General features: G+C 46.7%; 1 protein-coding gene across 3 annotated transcripts in view; it reads right to left on the bottom strand.

Moving 5' to 3' along the window:
- Positions 1-15,669, bottom strand: part of cdh7a (cadherin 7a) — a 329,420-nt gene that overhangs the window by 101,962 nt on the left and 211,789 nt on the right. The gene's annotated exons all lie outside the window — the stretch shown is intronic.

Raw genomic sequence — 15,669 nt, 5'->3', positions numbered from 1 at the left:
GGCTTATACCCAAAATGATGCTGCCTGACCTGCTGTGCTTTTCCAGCACCACACTTTCGAACAGAATCAAAGACTCCTCACACCCTAATCTCCTCCACCCTCTTCCATCTGGAAAAAGATATCAAAGTTTGAATACACATACGAACATATTTAAGAACAGTTCCTTCCCTGGTGTTATCAGACTTTTGAAAGGACCTCTCAAATGTTAACTCTGATCTCTCTCTCTCTCTCTGTACCTTCTCTGTGGCTGTAATACTGTATTCTGCACTCTTTTCTGTTACCCTGAGGCACTTTACATGGTATGATCTGCCTGTAGAGCACTGAAAGCAATGCTTTTTACTGCATCTCAGAACACAATACAACAATAAGTCAATCAATTGATCAATCCTGACTTGAAATTCTCTACCTTAAGAAGGCCAACCCGAGCTTTTCTCATCTGACCACGCTGGGCAAACAAAAGCTTATGAGAACTGTAGATACCGGAAATCAGAAACAAAAAAACAGAAATTGCTGGAAAAACACAGCATGTCTGGCAGCATGTGGACAGAAATTAAAGTTAATGTTTCGGGTCCAGTGACCTTTCTTTAGAACCCTCCCTTTATTCTCAAAGTCTTTAAGAAGGCCATAACGTTCTTCTTAAAGTGCAGTCTTTAAAATTAGACACAAATTCAGCTCAGGTCAAACAAATAGAGATGTGCAAAGGTTTAGCAGAGCTTCTTTGTCTTTGCATGTTGTGCCTGTAGTTACAACATTAAGGGTCCCAGATGGAAACAGAAAGTGCTGAAGAAACTCAACAAGTTTGGCAGCATCTGCGGAGAGAGAAAAACAGAGAAACAGAGTTAACATACCAAGACCAATAAGGCTGGAAACAGTTTTTACGCTGTTGCCAAAATTAAAAGAGGGGGAGGTGGAACAGATGATGAGTAAGCACTGAGCAAAAGCCATAAGGAATGCTGAGTGCAATAAAGGAGTGACAAAGGTGAAAAATAGATCTTAAAGATGGGAGTGAATTCTGATATATAGGGCAGCTGTATTGAGAGCTGAAAATGTGTTGCTGGAAAAGCGCAGCAGGTCAGGCAGCATCCAGGGAACAGGAGAATCAACGTTTCGGGCATAAGCCCTTCTTCAGGAATGAGGGAAAGTTTGTCCAGCAGGCTAAGGTAAAAGGTAGGGAAGAGGGACTGGGGGAGGGGCATCGGAAATGTGATAGGTGGAAAGAGGTCAAGGTGAGGGTGATAGGTCAGACTGGGGTGGGGGCGGAGAGGTCAGGAAGAAGATTGCAGGTTAGGAAGGCGGTGCTGAGTTCGATGGATTTGACTGAGACAAGGTAGGGGAGGGGAAATGAGGAAACTGGTGAAATCCGAGTTCATCCCTTGTGGTTGGAGGGTTCCTAGGCGGAAGATGAGGCGCTCTTCCTCCAACCGTCGTGTTGTTGTGGTCTGGCGATGGAGGAGTCCAAAGACCTGCATATCCTTGGTGGAGTGGGAGGGGGAGTTGAAGTGTTGAGCCACAGGGTGGTTGGGTTGGTTGGTCCGGGTGTCCCAGAGGTGTTCTCTGAAATGCTCCGCAAGTAGCCGGCCTGTCTCCCCAATATAGAGGAGGCCACATCGGGTGCAGAGGATGCAATAGATGATGTGTGTGGAGGTGCAGATGAATCTGTGGCGGATACGGAAGTTTCCTTTAGGGCCTTGGAGGGAGGTGAGGGGGGAAGGTGTGGGCGCAAGTCTTGCACCTCCTGCGGTTGCAGGGGAAGGTACCGGGAGTGGAGGTAGGGTTGGTGGGGGGTATGAATCTGACGAGGGAGTCACGGAGGGAGTGGTCTTTACGGAATGCTGATAGGGGAGGGGAGGGAAATATATCCTTGGTGGTGGGGTCCGTTTGGAGGTGGCGGAAATGACGGCGGATGATGCGTTGTACATGGAGATTGGTGGGGTGGTAGGTGAGGACCAGTGGGGTTCTGTCCTGGTGGCGGTTGGAGGGGCGGGGCTCAAGGGCGGAGGAGCGGGAAGTGGAAGAGATGTGGTGGAGGGCATCGTCGACCACGTCGAGGGGGAAATTGCGGTCCTTGAAGAAGGAGGCCATCTGGGTTGTACGTTTTTAGAACTGGTCCTCCTGGGAGCAGATGCGGCGGAGACAAAGGAATTGGGAGAATGGGATGGCGTTTTTACAGGGAGCAGGGTGGGAGGAGGTGTAGACCAGGTAGCTGTGGGAGTCGGTCGGTTTGTAGTAGATGTCCGTGTTGATTCGGTTGTCTGAGATAGAAATAGAAAGATCGAGGAAGGGGAGGGAGGAATCTGAGACTGTCCAGGTGAATTTGAGGTCGGGGTGGAAGGTGTTGGTGAAGTGGATGAACTGTTCAACCTCCTCGTGGGAGCACGAGGCAGCGCCGATACAGTCATCGATGTAGCGGAGGAAAAGGTGGGGGGTGGTGCCAGTGTAGTTGCATAAGATGGACTGTTCCACATATCCTACAAAGAGGCAGGCAAAGCTGGGGCACATGCGGGTGCCCATGGCTACTCATTTGGTTTGGAGGAAGTGGGAGGATTGGAAAGAGAAGTTGTTCAGGGTGAGGACCAGTTCAGTCAGTCGAAGGAGGGTGTCAGTGGAAGGGTACTGGTCGGTACGGCGGGAAAGGAAGAAGCGGAGGGCTTTAAGTCCTTCGTAATGGGGGATGGAGGTGTACAGGGACTGGATGTCCATGATGAAAATAAGGCGTTGGGGACCGGGGAAGCGAAAATCCTGGAGCAGGTGGAGGGCATGGGTGGTGTCCCGAACGTAGGTGGGGAGTTCTTGGACTAAGGGGGACAGGACGGTATCAAGGTATGCGGAGATGAGTTCGGTGGGGCAGGAGCAGGCTGAGACAATGGGTCGGCCGGGGCAGTCAGGTTTGTGGATTTTGGGCAGGAGGTAGAAGCAGGCGGTGCGGGGTTGTGGGACTATGAGGTTGGAGGCGGTGGATGGGAGGTCCCCTGAGGTGATGAGGTTATGGATGGTCTGGGAGATGATGGTTTGGTGGTGGGGGGTGGGGTCATGGTCAAGGAGGCAGTAGGAGGAGGTATCTGCGAGCTGGCGTTTGGCCTCAGCGGTGTAAAGGTCGGTGCGCCAAACTACTACCGCGCCTCCCTTGTCTGCTGGTTTGATAGTGAGATTGGGGTTGCAACGGAGGGAGTGGAGGGCTGCGCGTTCCGAGGGTGAGAGGTTGGAGTGGGTGAGAGGGGTGGGGGAGTTCAGGTGGCGGTTAATTTTGCGGTGGCAGTTGGCTATGAAGAGGTCGAAGGCAGGTAGGAGGCCGGGTGTCCAGGTGGATGGGGTGTGTTGGAGGCGGGAGAAGGGGTCGTCAGAGGGTGGGCGGGAATCCTGATTGAAGAAGTAGGCGCGGAGGCGAAGGCGGCGAAAGAATTGTTCGATGTCACGCCGTGTGTTGAACTCATTAATCCGAGAGCGTAGGGGAATGAAGGTGAGGCCTCTGCTGGGGACTGATCTTTCATCCTCAGAGAGGGGTAGGTCTGGAGAGATGGTGAAAACACGGCAGGGCTGGGAGCTAGGACCTGGTGTGGGACTGGAGCTGGATGTGGGGGCAGGTTTAGGCCTGGGGACGGGGACGGAGATCAGCGTGGGGGCGGGGTTGGGCGTGGTGATGGCGATAGGCGAAGGGGCGGGGTTAGACGTGGTGACAGATATAGGCGAAGGGGCGGGGTTAGGCATGCAGTCGGAGATCGGCGAAGGGGCGGGGTTAGGCATGGTGACGGAACTCGGCGGGGGGCGGGGTTAGGCGTGGAGATCGGCGTGGGGGCGGAGACACATGCGGCGTTGTGGGCGTGTAGGTTAGTGATGTCACTGGGGGCGGAAGTGGCTGCGGCGACCACAGAGGCAGAGTTATTCCCCATAGCCGCGGAGGTCGCGAATCTGTCGGCGATTGTCTTCATGGCGATCGTAGAGGCGGTTGTCTGGGCGGCGATCGCGGAGGCTGCGAGGTCGGTGGGGGCGGAAGTGACGGGGGCGGTGGGGGCGGTGGGGGGAGACAGGCCGGCTACTTGCGGAGCGTTTCAGAGAACACCTCTGCGACACCCGGACCAACCAACCCAACCACTCTGTGGCTCAACACTTCAACTCCCCCTCCCACTCCACCAAGGATATGCAGGTCTTTGGACTCCTCCATCGCCAGACCACAACAATACAACGGTTGGAGGAAGAACGCCTCATCTTCCGCCTAGGAACCCTCCAACCACAAGGGATGAACTCGGATTTCACCAGTTTCCTCATTTCCCCTCCCCCCACCTTGTCTCAGTCAAATCCATCGAACTCAGCACCGCCTTCCTAACCTGCAATCTTCTTCCTGACCTCTCCGCCCCCACCCCAGTCTGACCTATCACCCTCACCTTGACCTCCTTCCACCTATCGCATTTCCAACGCCCCTCCCCCAAGTCCCTCCTCCCTACCTTTTACCTTAGCCTGCTGGACAAACTTTCCTCATTCCTGAAGAAGGGCTTATGCCCGAAACGTCGATTCTCCTGTTCCCTGGATGCTGCCTGACCTGCTGCGCTTTTCCAGCGACACATTTTCAGCTCTGATCTCCAGCATCTGCAGTCCTCACTTTCTCCTCAGCTGTATTGAGAGCAAACCTGCAAAATTAGATAATGAGGGGAAGGATGGGAGATGATATAATAAACATGGAGGACCAATGTTATGGTTCTGAAACTGCTGAACTCAACATTGAGTTTAAAGCTGTAATTACCTAAATCTTACAGACTCCTCGACTCAACATTTTGTTACACACCTTCAGAGCATGAACACTGCCCTGCATTTTGATTATACCTACCTTCCCATCCATGGGCATGGATGGGAAGGTAGGTATAATCTCTCAACAGAGCTGCATTACTTTCTATTATTCGCACCTACTATTAACATCTGCAATGCACATATATCTTTCCTTCATTACCATTACTGCTCCCTTTGTCTTTTGCTGTCACCACCCTCAACATCTGTTTGAAAAGCTCTTCCTCCCCCTTTGTCACTCCTTTCCAGCCTCCTTCAGTTTCAAAGAATACTCATTGGTCTTCGAGCGTTAACTTTCTTGCTGTCCCCTCAAATGCTGTCAGACGTGCTGAGTCTCTCCAGCATTTTCTGATTTATTTCAGATTTCCAACATCTGTAGTATTATTTTGCTTTTATTGCAATATCATTAAGCTGGAGAGGGTTCAGAAGAGATTTATCAGGATGTTGCCAGGTTTGAGCTATAATGAAAGGCTGGGACTTTTTTCACTGAAACGCAGGAGGTTGAGAGGTGACCTGGTAGAAATTTATAAAATAATGAGAGGTGTGGATAGTAATTGTCGTTTCCCTTGGATGGGAAATTTCAAGGCTGGGGGACACATTTTTTAATGTGAGAGAACAGAGATTTAAAAAGAAATGAGAGGCAATTTTATTACACAGAGAGTGGGTCATGTGTGGAATGAACTTCCTGAGGAAGTGGTGGATGTGGGGACAATTACAACATTTAAAAGACACTTTGATAAGTACATGAATAGAAAAAGTTTGGAGAGATATGGGCCAGGAGCAGGCAGGTGGGACTAGGTTAGTTTTGGATTATAGTCAGCATGGATTGGTTGGACTAAAGGGTTTGTTTCTGTGCTGTACGACTCCATGACTATGGCTGTAAGAGTCCTGGATACTTGCTTTAATTTGTTCTTAATGCAATTTTAAAATAATATAAAGAATTTTTGCTCTCAAATTATATATCTTAAAATATGTAAGCCTTGACATGAACTCTTTTGAGATGGCCACATGAACACTTTATGTAATAAGAAAGTGCTAATTAATAGAAAATTGGTACGCAGGAGCATTTAGCAGTGACCACAGTACGATAGAGTTTCACATTTCATTTGAATGTGATAATAGTAAATTCTGAAAATAGAATCTTAAATCTGAATCAGGGAAACTCTGAAGACATGGAGGGCAAGCTGGCAATGACAAAAGGTCTGATATTGGACAGGTAATGGCATTACATAGACTATATCAGATATACAATCCATAATGGCACAAACAGCCAATAGGAAATGTCAATCATCCAAAGCTGACAAAATAAATTAAACATTGCATGAGATCAAAGGAAATCATTTATAAGAATTCTCGAGAAAGTGGTAATTTAGGAGCAATTTAGAACCGAACAAAAGATATCTCGGAAATTGGTAAAGAACGGGAAAGAGAATACAAAGACAAGCTAATGCAAAATGGCATGGTAACTCAGTGGTTAGCACTGCTGCCTCACAGTCCCAGGTTCGATTCCAGCCTTGGGCGAATGTCTGTGTGGAGTTTGCACATTCTCCCTGTGTCTGTGTGGGTTGCCTCCAGGTGCTCTGAATTTCTCCTACAGTCACAAAGATGTGCAGGTTAGGTGAATTGGCCATGTTAAATTGCCCATGGTGTTAGGTGCATCAGTCAGAGGGAAATAGGTTTGGGTGGGTTACTCTTCGGAGGGCTGGTTGGGCCAAAGGACCTGTTTCCACACTGTAGGGAATCTAGTCTAATCATAAAATTTGAATTGCAAACGGTCTTTTAGGTACATTAAAAGGAAAAGATCATTTCAGGCAAATGTAAAACCCATTTAGGGTGAAAGCAAGAAAATTGATTGTGGAGAACATGAATTGATGGAGAAGCTAAGTGATTATTTGGTGTCTAACATCAAGGAGAAAGCTACAGAAATACAGGGCATCCACGGGATTTGTGAAACTGTAACTGAAAGTAATTATGATTAGAAAAGAAATACTTCCAGGACTGATGATTGATAAATCCCCCAGACCAGATGAGTTACATCCCAGAATTTTAATGCAGGTGGCTAGAGAGATATTGGACACTTTGATGATAACCCTTCTTCTATACTTCTGTAGGTAACATTAAGGTTGCTGCAGACTGGAAGGCAAATCTAATCCCACATTTAAGATGAGATGAGGGAGAATGGAACATAACAGATCTGCTAGTTTGACATCAACATTTGCAATTCTGCTCGAATCCTTTATAAAAGGGTGTGATAACTGGACACTGAGGTAATCATGGTCAAATTGGGCAGGATCAATACAGAGTAATGAAAAGTACAACTTGATAAAGTTATCGTGTGATTTTGAGAAAATATTAATTGCAGTATTAAAGGAGAGCCAGTTGATTTGCTGCATTTGGATTTTCAGAAGACTGCTGTTGAGCTCCCACATAGGAGGTTATGATATAAACTTATAGCATATTGGATTGGGGGAAGATACAAGTACCAATTGAGAACTGATTAACAGAGAGAAAGTAGAGAATAGGAATAAATGGATCATTTTTAGGCTCTTATCAGTTGGGAAACACGGAGATCAGTGCTAGAGTCACATCTACTCACAGATTATGTGAGCAATTTGTATATAGAGGGTCAAATGTAATATCATTAAATTTGCTCATGACACATTATGTGGGAATGTAGGTTCTGAGAAAAATTGAAGGAAGCTTCAATCAGATTTGTACAGGTGAATGGGCTAGAATACACCTAGTGGAATCTAAATTTGAAAGAAATTGAGGGTTTGGCTAAGAAAATATAAGGAAGCATATGTCAGGTATAGACAGGATAGATCGAGTGAATCCTTAGAAGAGTATAAAGGCAGTAGGAGTATACTTAACAGGGAAATCGGAGGGCATAAAGGGGACATGGGGTAGCTTTGGCAAATACAATTAAGGGGAATCCAAAGGGTTTCAACAAATATGTTAAGGACAAAAGGGTTGAAACTTTATTGCTGGAACAGCACAGCAGGTCAGGCAGCATCCAGGGAACAGGAGATTCGACGTTTCGGGCACAGGCCCTTCTTCAGGAATGAGCAGAGAGTGTTCAGCAGGAGAAGATAAAAGGTAGGGAGGAGGGACTTGGAGGAGGGGCGTTGGAAATGTGATAGGTGGAAAGAGGTCAAGGTGAGGGTGATAGGTCGGAGTAGGATGGAGGCGGAGAGGTCAAGAAGAAGACTGCAGGTCAGGAAGGCGGTGCCGGGCTGGAGGGATTCGGCTGAGACAAGGTGGGGGGAGGGGGGATGAAGAAACTGGTGAAGTCCAAGTTCATCCCCTGTGGTTGGAGGGTTCCCAGTCGGAAGATAAGACGCTCCTCCTCCGACCGTCGCGTTGTTGTGGTTTGGCGGTGGATGAGTCCAATGACCTGCATATCCTCGGTGGAGTGGGAGGGGGAGTTGAAATGCTGTGCTACAGGGTGGTTGGGTTGGTTCGTCCGGGTGGCCCAGAGGTGCTCTCTGAATCGCTCTGCAAGTAGGCGGCCTGTCTCCCCAATATAGAGGAGGCCACACCAGCTGCAGCGGATGCAGTAGATGATGTGGGTGGAGGTGCAGGTGAATCTGTGGCGGATATGGAAGTTTCCTTTGGGGCCTTGGAGAGAAGTGAGGGGGGAGGTGTGGGCGCAAGTGTTGCACCTCCTGCGGTTGCAAGGGAAGGTGCCGGGAGTGGAGGTTGGGTCGGTGGGGGGTGTGGATCTGACAAGGGAGTCGCGGAGGGAGTGGTCTCTACGGAAAGCTGATAGGGGAGGGGAGGGAAATATATCCTTGGTGCTGGGGTCTGTTTGGAGGTGGCGGAAGTGACGGCGGATGATGCGCTGTACATGGAGATTGGTGGGGTGGTAGGTGAGGACCAGTGGGGTTCTGTCCTGGTTGGAGGGGCGGGGTTCAAGGGCGGAGGAGCGGGAAGTGGAGGAGATGCGGTGGAGGGCACCGTCGACCACGTCGGGGGGGAAATTGCGGTCCTTGAAGAAGGAGGCCATTTCCACCTATCACATTTCCAACGCCCCTCCTCCAAGTTTCTTCTTGACCTCTCCGCCTCCATCCTACTCCGACCTATCACCCTCACCTTGACCTCTTTCCACCTATCACATTTCCAACTCCTCCAAGTCCCTCCTCCCTACCTTTTATCTTCTCCTGCTGAACACTCTCTGCTCATTCCTGAAGAAGGGCCTGTGCCCGAAACGTCGAATCTCCTGTTCCCTGGATGCTGCCTGACCTGCTGTGCTGTTCCAGCAATAAAGTTTCAACTTTGATCTCCAGCATCTGCAGACCTCACTTTCTCCTTAAGGACAAAAGGGTAACTAGGGAGAGAATAGGCCCCCTCAAAGATCAGCAAGGTGATCTTTGTGTGGAGCTGCAGGAAAAAGGGGGGGATATTAAACGAGTATTTTGCATCAGTATTTACAGTGGAAAAGGAAATGGAAGACATAGAACGTAGGGAAATAGATGGTGACATCTTACAAAATGTCCATATTACAGAGGAGGATGTGTTAGACGTCTTGAAATGCATAAAAGTGGATAAATCCCCAGGACCTGATCAGGTGTACCCTAGCACTCTGTGGGAAGCTAGGGAATTGATTGCTGGGCCTCTTACTGAGATATTTGTATCATTGATAGTCACAGATGAGGTGCCAGAAGACTGGAGTTTGGCTAATGTGGTGCCACTGTTTAAGAAACGTGGTAAGGACAAGCCAAGAAACTATAGACCAATGAGCCTGACGTCAGAGGTGGGCAAGTTGTTGGTGGAAATCCTGAGGGACAGGGTGCTCACAAACTTGATTGAGTTTTTTGAAGAAATAACAAAGAGGATCGACGAGGACAGAGCAGGAGATGTGATCTATACGGACTTCAGTAAGGCGTTCGACAAGGTTCCCTATGGGAGACTGGTAAGCAAGGTTACATCCCACAGAATACAGGGAGAACTAGCCATTTGGATACAGAACTGGCTCAAAGGGAGATGATAGAGGGTGGTGGTGGAGGGTTGGTTTTCAGACTGGAGGCCTGTGACCAGTGGAGTGCTACAAGGATCGGTGCTGGGTCCACTACTTTTCATCATTTATATAAATGATTTGGATGTGAGCATAAGAGGTACAGTTAGTAAGTTTGTAGATGACACCAAAATTGGAGGTGTAGTGGACAGCGAAGAGGGTTACCTCAGATTACAACAGGATCTTGACCAGATGGACCAATGGGCTGAGAAGTGGCAGATGGAGTTTAATTCAGATAAATGTGAGGTGCTGCATTTTGGGAAAGAAAATCTTAGCAGGACTTATACACTTAATGGTCAGGTCCTAGGGAGTGTTGCTGAACAAAGAGACCTTGGAGTGCAGGTTCATAGCTCCTTGAAAGTGGAGTCGCAGGTAGATAGGATAGTGAAGAAGGCATTTGGTATGCTTTCCTTTATTGGTCAGAGTATTGAGTACAGGAGTTGGGAGGTCATGTTGCGGCTGTACAGGTCATTGGTTAGGCCACTTTTCGAATATTGCGTGCAATTCTGGTCTCCTTCCTATCAGAAAGATGTTGTGAAACTTGAAAGGGTTCAGATGTTGCCAGGGTTGGGGGATTTGAGCTGCAGGGAGAGGCTGAACAGGCTGGAGCTTTTTTCCCTGGAGCGTCGGAGGCTGAGGGGTGACGTTATAGAGGTTTACAAAATTATGAGGGGCATGGATAGGATAAATAGACAAAGTCTTTTCCCTTGGGTGGGGGAGTCCAGAACTAGAGGGCATAGGTTTAGGGTGAGAGGGGAAAGATATAAAAGAGATTAGATTAGATTAGATTACTTACAGTGTGGAAACAGGCCCTTCAGCCCAACAAGTCCACACCGACTCTCCGAACAACAACCCACCCAGACTCGTTCCCCTACATTTACCCCTTCACCTAACACTAGGGGCATTTTAGCATGGAAATGTGTTGCTGGAAAAGCGCAGCAGGTCAGGCAGCATCTAGGGAACAGCAGAATCGACGTTTCGGGCATTAGCTCTTCTTCAGGAATGGCCAACACACTCAGGACAGAGCATAATGAATTTCTAATAACATCAAGGGACATGGAGGTGGAGCAGGAAAGGGACGATGAACATTGTATTGCAGGTTCAAGAGGCTAAACAGACTACTTCCGTTTCCATGTACCTTCATCCCTGATATTAACAGAGATATGAACTCATGTAAAATGATCAGACAGGCTAGTGTTGCTGCTTAAAATGGAAGCAAATAGAAATTGAGACAAACAGATGTAACTGGTCAACATTGTCAAACCATTTAACTGAAGGTTTAAGTATCATTGTTAACAGGTGCAATCAAGTCAGGATAAGACGCAGTGATGAGAATGCCAGGCTGGGCTTTATTCTGATTAATAATTTCACCCAATTTAATAATTTCACAATTCTGCACTTAAAATCCTTCGGCAAGTTAGTTACCGGGCAACTTGGTTGCTGTGCAGAATCTGCTAACTTTGCCAGGCCAGTTGAAGTAACTAACCAATAGTACAGAAATGCTGCAGCTCTACTTTAAACTGAAAAGATTCACATTGTAAGTGATTGCAATTGCAGTTTTCCTCCAGGAAGTCACGCTGCGATGTTTCCACTCTGACATAACTTAGCATAATAGCATTACAGAGATTTTTATAATCTGTAATAAGCAAAATGTGATTATCACTTGATCTTTAAATCCCTAACAGATGGATTGTGAGCGTGAATGAAAAAGATTAGAGTTGCAGCAGTTCTCTGTAATAAATTGTATCTTGTGGGTTTCTATTCAGTGTTTATCAGCTCAACATAGAACATCTTCAATTCTAATTAATAATGGTAATAGAATAGAAGCAGGAATAGGTCATACAAGCCCTTAAGTCTGCTCTACTATTCTCTCATCTTTAACAACAAATGCCACTACCCCACCTGATCTCCAAAACCTTGATTCCCTTGATATCCAAAAGGTTACTGGTCTTAATTTCAACTACAGCCAAAAACTGCACATCTGTACCCTCTGAGATAGAAAATGTCAAAGATTTCCCAGCCTTTGAGTAAAGAAATGTCTCCCCATTTCACACAGTAATGGCTAGTCCCTTATCCTGAGGTGACATCCTCTAGAGTCATAGAGATGTACGGCATGGAAACAGACACTTCGGTCCAACCAGTCCATGCTGTCCAACCCAGTCTAGTCCCACCAGTCAGCACCCGGCCCATATCCCTCCAAACCCTTCCTATTCATATACCCATCCAAATGCCTCTTAAATGTTGCAATTGTACCAGCCTCCACCACATCCTCTGGCAACTCATTCCACACACGTACCACCCTCTGCGTGAAAAAGTTGCCCCTTCGATCTCTTTTATATCTTTCCCCTCTCACCCTAAACCTATGCCCCCTAGTTCTGGACTACCCGAACCCAGGGAAAATACTTTGTCTGTTTATCCTATCTACACCCCTCATAATTTTGTAAACCTCTATAAAGTCACCCCTCAGCCTCCGACGCTCCAGGGAAAACAGACCTAGCCTGTTCAGCCTCTCCCTGTAGCTCAGATCCTTCAACCTTGGCAACATCCTTGTAAATCTTTTCTGAACACTTTCAAGTTTCACTACATCTTTCCGATAGGAAAGAGACCAGAATTGCACGCAATATTCCAACAGTGGCCTAACCAATGTCCTGTACAGCCGCAACATGACCTCCCAACTCCTGTTCTCAATACTCTGACCAATAAAGGAAAGCATACCAAACGCCTTCTTCACTATCCTATCTACCTGCGACTCCACTTTCAAGGAGCTATGAACCTGCACTCCAAGGTCTCTTTGTTCAGCAACACTCCCTAGGACCTGACCATTAAGTGTATAAGTCCTGCTAAGATTTGCTTTCCCAAAATGCAGCACCTCGCATTTATCTGAATTAAACTCCATCTGCCACTTCTCAGCCCATTGGCCCATCTGGTCAAGATTCTGCTGTAATCTGAGGTAACCCTCTTCGCTGTCCACTACACCTCTCTAGTTCTGGGCTGCACAGCTCGGGAAACAGCCCCTCAGCATGTGTCCCGTCAAGGCATTTTAAACATTTCAATGAGATGATCACTCAACCTTCCTCACTTGTTTGTAGGATGTCAGCATTTCTCACTCATCACTAACTGCCCTTGAGATGGTGGTGGTGGTGAGCTACCTTCTTTAACTGCTGCAGTCCACATGCTGTAGGTAGACCCACAATGCTGCCAGGGAGGGAATTCCCAGATTTTGACCCAATGGAGAGACATAGAGTGCCAAGTCAGGATGGTGGGTGAACTGGATGCAAGTGGTGGGAAGGCATGTGCAGCCCCTGTCCTTCTAGATGGTAGAGGTCACAGGTTTGGAAGGTGCTGTTGGTGGGGAATTGCTACAGTGCATCTTGTGGACAATACTCAATACGGGTCTCTGAAACTCAAAAAATATAGACTAATTCAATCTCACCTCACAGCATTGCTTTCTCATCCTACAAGTCAAGCTAGTTAAACTTTGTTGCATTGTCTCTTATGCAAGTATCATTTACTTTAGTTTATCGGACAAAGAGATTAAAACTGTTTGGAGTAGCCTAATTGTTATCTCACCAAGAACCTGTACAATAGCAGCAAGACTTCCATAACTCTTGCCCTCTGAAACCCTTGTAATAAATGGCAGAATATAATTTGCCTCTCTAACAGTTGTGGCAATGTGTCTACCTCCACATAACAGCTACCATTACTCATCCACCACCATTAATAAAAAGGAAGACATTTATTTATATAGCACCTTCACAACCAGACGGTGTTCAAAAGCACTTTACAGGAGGTGAGGTATTTATGAAGGTGTGTGTTGTGAGCAATGTACAGCCCATTTACACACAGCAAACTCCCACAAACAGCAATGCGATAAAGACCAGGCAATCTATTGTTTTATCATTGTGGTTGAGGGGTAAGTGTTGGCCGAGCGACTGGACAGAATTCCAATGCTCTTCCTCAGAACATTGCTACTACAACCATCTGAGAGGGCACGGTGAGCCCTGGTCTGACATGTCACCCTTGTTCAATATCACGAGTGCGCATTTTAATATGTGACTTCGGCCTTTCATTCCAAAGCGCGTGAGCACAACAGGTTCCTCGACAGCGATGGAAACTCTCGCTGATGGTTAGTGAGACTCTTTGCAGCCTTTATCACGGGGTTATGCGTGCGGAGTTCAATAACACTCCTCTTCTATTCAATCACATAAAACTGGGCTCCAAGAAATCTCCTAATTACAAAAACCTTTCCCATTTTGACATTTAAGTGCAGCTCATGTCCTCCAAGCAGCGATATCCATGTGATCCTCTGGCGTCAACAGGCTGCTAATGATCTCTCTCCAAAGCAATAAAAATAGATGTCTGTGGTAAGTGGGATAAAAAGTCACTCACTTTAAACGCTAGTTTCTGTTTCCAGTGTTGATGAAACAATTAAAATTTAATTAGCGCCAGGAGCCCGACAGGCGTGTACTCAGTAAAACCTGGAAGGAGGCACAACACTATGCCTGACAGAACTGAAACAGAAATTACAATTTCTCAAACGCTTCAAAATTCGCTTCACAAGTTTCATTACAGAAGCTTACCTCAGACGTATAACTGAAATTTCTCGTCAGGCCAATGAGGCATAAACTTAAAGTCATTCGATGACAAGACATGTAAAGACAATGGATCTGAGTTATTAGTTTGAGTTATAATTCTAACAACCATTATTCCAAAGGCATGCATGTCCATGGTGAGCCCAGACTGGAAGACCTCATCCCTCGGTAACGGTAGGCCTTTAAAGATCAAGGAATTCTTCACTCACTCTGAAATTCTCTACCTCAGAGGGTTGTAAAAGGTCAGTCATTGATCTTATTCAAGGCAGAAACTGATAGACTTCTAGAGACTATTGACAATGGTAATAGTGTGATAGATTGTGTGGAGGTAAACGATCAGCCACGATCTAACTAAAAAGTAGAATAGTGTACTCCTTTTCATGCATAGCTTCTTGGTGCCTCATTCAAATGTTATGACTTGCAGATGTCAATAATGGACTGAGGTGGACAAAGTTAAAAATCACACCACACCTGATGAAGGAGCAGTACTCCGAAAGCTAGTACTTCCAAACAAACCTATTGGACTGTAATCTGGTGTTGTGTGATTTTTAACTTTCTCCATATGTTGTACTGTCTCCCAAGGTCAGTGAGACGTGGCTCTGCAGTTCCTCTACACATCTGAGGGGCCATTGTTTGTATATTCTCTCAACTTGCTTGACCTCCACAAATGCATGACCTCACACTTCTCCAGATTAAATTCCATTTCTTGTTTTCCAGCCCAACTGACCAGTCCATTGTGTGTCACATTATGGCTTTCAGAGGTATATTTTGTCTTTTTTGTAACAATGTTCAGACAGATATATCAAGCAGTCTGAGTTGAAACTTTATTGCTGGAACAGCACAGCAGGTCAGGCAGCATCCAGGGAACAGGAGATTCGACGTTTCGGGCACAGGCCCTTCTTCAGGGCCTGTGCCCGAAACGTCGAATCTCCTGTTCCCTGGATGCTGCCTGACCTGCTGTGCTGTTCCAGCAATAAAGTTTCAACTTTGATCTCCAGCATCTGCAGACCTCACTTTCTCCATCAAGCAGTCTGATCCAAGGCCAATAAAATAAACAGCTTTTGAGGCCGAGAGTTTTTTTTAGGTTGGAACAATAGAAGCAGCATGGATGGGTGGGGTCAAATTCCCACATAACCAGGTTTTATAGTTTCAGTTTTTGCTGGGGTCTTGAAGCTGGGTTTAGAGGCTGTATTTCCTCCCTTTGTAATAGCTAAAAGTTCGGGTTGTCTTCCTGCTGCTAGAATTGCACGTGAGACAATCTGTTTTACTGAATTTGCCTTTGCAAAG

Source organism: Chiloscyllium plagiosum, unplaced genomic scaffold (genome assembly GCF_037043375.1).
Source record: "Chiloscyllium plagiosum isolate Xiang-an unplaced genomic scaffold, Cpla_swu_hap1 HiC_scaffold_4, whole genome shotgun sequence".
In the NCBI taxonomy this organism is placed as follows: Eukaryota; Metazoa; Chordata; class Chondrichthyes; order Orectolobiformes; family Hemiscylliidae; genus Chiloscyllium; species Chiloscyllium plagiosum.
Note: the sequence above shows the minus strand (reverse complement) of the source record. Positions and strands in the feature narration are given on the sequence as shown.